At 47.8% G+C, this 4,767-nt stretch overlaps 1 protein-coding gene across 3 annotated transcripts in view; it reads left to right on the top strand.

Moving 5' to 3' along the window:
• Window positions 1-4,654: 4,654 nt before the first annotated feature.
• The window catches only part of LOC142852085 (ELMO domain-containing protein 2-like), a 30,654-nt gene continuing 30,541 nt past the window's right edge, over window positions 4,655-4,767 (top strand). For all 3 annotated transcript variants that reach the window (XM_075976478.1, XM_075976483.1, XM_075976482.1), the window contains exon 1: window positions 4,655-4,763. The gene's annotated coding sequence lies outside the window, so the exon portion shown is untranslated. The remainder of the gene's footprint in view (window positions 4,764-4,767) is intronic.

Raw genomic sequence — 4,767 nt, 5'->3', positions numbered from 1 at the left:
CGCGCCGGCGTCACGGCGGGTGGAGGCGACCCGCGTAGCTGTAGGCTGTAGGCTGCACGCAGAGGCTGGCAGAACGCGGCACCTGCGTCCCGAACCACGCGCGTGCAGTCCTTAGGGTCCCCAGCACTTTAGTCTGGTCAGATCGCGGTCCCTTCTTGAGAGCACTTATGACCCTCTGGCTAGGGCTGCGGGGTGATTAAATGTGAGAAACTGTGGCCTTGGACGGGATGGCTCTGGCTCGACACCACCGACTTAGCGTATTTTTCCTAAGCGAACTCTTCAGAATTTTGATTCAAAGGTGGAAAACACACGGCATAACCTCGAGGTACCTTCATCCCTGTTTCCGATGTGACCTTTCCACTCTGAACTCTCTTGGAGACTCAAGGGCAATGCTTGGGTGATAAGCAATCTCTTTTCTGCAAGCGCACCCGGGTTTCTGGCCCCTTTGAGAGTTCAAAAAGATTTGGATTCCCATCTGCTTGATAATGCCATAGTGTATGCTAAAGACCCAATTTTCTGTCAGAAACTTTTTAAGCACAAATATTCCAATGTCTACCACCAGGTGGCAGTATTACGTTTCAACCAAACCAAACCAAACAATAACAATGAAGTATTTGAATGGGTCCTGGTAACAGAAAATCCCCAAATCCTTTGAATGTGCTGGAATTCTTGGGTCCCTATACCACACTTGGATCACTGTTCATATATATGTTCATAGCTTGTTAAACAGACTCTGGTATGTCTTCTTCCTTTCCCCTGGCAGGCCCTGAAGGGAGTATGATTTATTGTTGCTCATGGATTATCTCTGGAGGTCCAAAGTTATTTTTAGCTCCATATTTAGTCAAAGATACATGGACAGGAATGGGCTCTGACTCCTGGCTGGATGACCAACTGGCCAGCTTCTCCCTACAACTATCCAAATCTTCCCAAGGCAAATCACCATAGTGCCCGCATCAGCACGAAAACACGCTTGATTCTCATACGTAACCACGTTTACATACAGTCTTACACTAGCTGTGACAGCAATCAGAGAGACCAGATATCCTTGGGGAAAGGCCACAAACAACATTTGTCACCAACCGTGCTAGACTTTTCTCTGAGTGCGATCAGAGAGTTAGTCTGATTTATCACCCAGATGCAGCCCATTCAGTCTGCCGGACTGCTGTTCAGCTTACACAATGCCTGGCCCAACAGTGACTTTCTTAAAACATGGCAGCTATGTTACATCAAGATGGTCCAGCGCTATCTGCAAGAACCACCTCTCTTTCCTGGGCTACCTAGGGTCAACAGAAGACACAAGAGGAGATTAGGATTTCTGCTTCCTTTGTTTCACAAGGAAAGATGACATTTCCTGTGTTCTTCAGGAATTTGTCACTGCCTGGCATTTGGTTCTAGCGAGCACTGGACCAAGCCGAGGGCTTTCATTTTGACTGTCTTGTTGAATCTACATGAAGGGCACGTCTGTGTCTCACAAAGGCATTTGACTTTAAGATGGTAGTGACAAGGACCGTAACCATGCCAATTCTAATTTTGTAAAGTCGAGAGTTATGTATTTTTTCTTATTTCTTCCTCCGCACTGTCATCACTATTGGTTGATGCCCTGTAGATCACGCCGCATTATTTACATCAAAGGCTTGAGTGTCTGTGGACTTTGGTGTCAGATGGGTCCTAAGGAAAATCGCTCATAAAGCCTGAGGGATGACACTTCCTTCCTGGGACAAAGTTTTCTGCATCCCAAGTTCATGTGAGTTCATGCACAAAAGAACAGTGCTGTTTAAAATTCGGGTCCTCTGTGGAGCAGATGCTTGAGTTGTAACAAGGAGATGGTTTAGTAACTATTTCGGGCAGGTCTCACCATTCAGCAGGCTCTCAAATCAACAGCTGTATGGTTTTTCCATCTTAAGAAATGGAGATACAACAGTGTGGCTAAGAATTAGAATGGAAGGCTGGAAAGACAATTTGGTGAGTGTTTGCCATCGTCAGCATGGCTGCCTGAGTTTACAGCCCCAGCAAGGATGTGAGAATTCTTCTGGATCATCATGTACTTCACACAGTCCTAGAGCTTGGGAGGAGAAGACGGGAATACTCCTGTAGCATGCTCCCCAGCCAGGCTATCTAAACTGGTGAGCTCTATGTTTGGCTAGAGATTCCGTTCAAAAAATAAGGTGTAACTGAGGAAGATGGCCAGGTGCCAAACTCTGGCACCCCTCCACCCCCACACACAGGTAGCCAGACTTCATTACAATGTAGCCTTTGGCTCTTTTAGGTATAAAGCCTGAAAGGGCCCACAGTTAAATAGAGAGACCTAGAGAAGATGGTCCCATTTTCACCTATCTTAGAACTGCACTACTTCTTAGCTGGCCCCATAGAAGAAGAAAGCCAAAGAGAAAAAATGCAATGAGCATCTTCTCCTGGGAACAGTGGGGGTTTAGTATATACAAACGAGCACACACACACACACACACACACACACACACACACACACACACACACACGCAGGCACACCCAGAAACAGCTACAAAAAGAAACAAAAATCAGGCTAGGGAAAAATCTCTTAGTGGAAGGAAACTGGCAGCCAGTTCCTGGGCAGGGATGCAGCTGGCCTGCAAAGATCCAGGAGCAACCAGGGCAGACAGAGATTTCTTTTACGTCTCCCCTGCCTCTACACAGAGAACTGTGGACCTGCAGCCCCTGTGCCTTCGGTGGGCTCTGGGTTCTCCCCCTACTCCATTCGTTTGACAGCTTTCACAATTGATACAATTTTTTCACCTTCTGGGCATTCCCATTGTCAAGATTTGCCACTCAGGGCCTGCTTAGGAACCTGTAAATCTGGATGTTCAGAGGCTACAGAAACAGAACCACTTACTGCAGGAGCCTACAGAAGAGAAGGAAGGCTGTCTTCAATACTTCTGCAGAGGCTTGGCTCCTGAGACTTCTCTTCTTTCTTCCCTGGGCTCACTTGAACCACCTCTAGGATGTGACCAGCAGCTGCAGGCAGAGGGACTCTTCACTCCAAGACTGTGCCTTCTAGCTACAGAAGGGAATTATCCCTGCAGCTGTTCCAGCCGCCTCCACCCACTCTGCTCTAGACTTCCAGACCTGTGGCTTCTGAGTTTGAGTCTCCGGGCTTTGTTACCTTGCTGGCCCAGTGACCTGCTAGAGCTGTGTGCTTTCAGAAGCTGTAGGAGCTCTACTAAGAGTTCAAAAGTCTCCATTTAAACAGTAAAATCCTGCATGACAATGGTTTAACGTAGCTTTTATCTTCCTGTTTGTACTCTCTGCCACCTGCCCACTCCATCCTGGAAGGAGGGCCCGACAAGAACTTGATTGGGGACAGAAAGGAGATGGTTTGCTTCCTCTGGGACGAAGATGGTGGTTTATGTGTCTTTCATGCATTTCTGTTCTACAAATAGAATCTACCTTTAAGATGATAGTTGAGTAGCGGCAAAGGGTGTACCGCTCACTTCATTTGAGTTAACCAGGAGATGAATGGAGCACAGACAAGACATTGGCTTGAATATTTCTGGAAGTATAAGGAACTGAGCAAGGGAAATAGGGAGCCAGGAATCTTGGTTGGGTGGGAGGATTCTTCAGTTATTTACTTTTTGAAACAGAAACTTACTTGTGTTGCCCTGCCGGCCTTGATGTCCCAATCTTCTGGCTGGGATCACAGGCATGCAGTACCATGCCCAGTTCAGGGATTTCTTCTGTTTCATTTTATTTATAACATAAGATGTCTTTTGTACTTGATCTTTTTTTCCACTTTGCCCTTCTCTAACCCTCTGGCCCCTCACTGCTTCTTAAGCATTTAATACATTCCTAATCCAACACCTCTCCACTTACTGCTCACGTGGGTCAGCCTTCCTCCTGAAGGGGTCCGAGCACGCTCCCTTGCTCCCTCCCATAAAAGCTTACTCTTATTGTGCTGACTCTGCTGTACCTAGCTCCTTCCTGTACTCCCTAATCCCCTTTGCCTAATCTCCCTAGTAGCGAGCAGCTTCACCCGATACAATGTTTTTGCCGGTTGGTTTTGTGTGTAGCCCCTTGTAGAAGACAGTCTAGCACAGTATACCAGCTAATAAACTGTACCTTTTGAGGTTTTAAAAATGTGCACAAATTATTCCTCCAGTAGAAACAATATTTAAGAAATGAATAATAATAAATGAATGAGAAATGAATAAAATAACTTTGATAAGTTAATCGTTCAATGTTCTTCTTCAGAAGGAAAAAGTCCAAACTTCGCAACTTCTCGTTGCACACACAGGCCACCCAAATTCCTTTGCAACATCCATAAAGTCCAGTCGAGCCAAGTTTCCTTTGTTTCTCATAAAGAGGGGAAATAATCACTTCTCAGATTAGGAAATGTAGGTGAAAGTGCTGTAGTAACACCCGAGGCAGAATAGTCTTTGAAACCCGGGAGCAAAGTTTCCAGGCCAAGTCCACCGGGACCACGTTGACACTGGGCGTGGCAGCCCGCCCCCCGTTGCCAGGGGAACCGTCTGGCGTCCGGCGCACCAGCGGCAGGCCCGCCTTCCGCGCCAGCGATAGGCGGGAGCGAGGGCCAATCGGAAGAGGATAAGGAGGCGTGGCTCGGAGCTCGGCACCGCCTTCCCCCGCCCCCAACCCCGGCCTCCGGTGCCGACTTCCGGGTCGCAGTGTTTGCGGGGAGCGCTTGGCATAGAGCGTCGTTTCCGTTGCCGGTGTTTGCAGCTGGCGGAAACCGAGGCAGCGCCAGCTTTTCCTAGTTCTCCCGCTCCTGTGAGGTGG

Source organism: Microtus pennsylvanicus, chromosome 6, assembly GCF_037038515.1.
Source record: "Microtus pennsylvanicus isolate mMicPen1 chromosome 6, mMicPen1.hap1, whole genome shotgun sequence".
In the NCBI taxonomy this organism is placed as follows: Eukaryota; Metazoa; Chordata; class Mammalia; order Rodentia; family Cricetidae; genus Microtus; species Microtus pennsylvanicus.
Note: the sequence above shows the minus strand (reverse complement) of the source record. Positions and strands in the feature narration are given on the sequence as shown.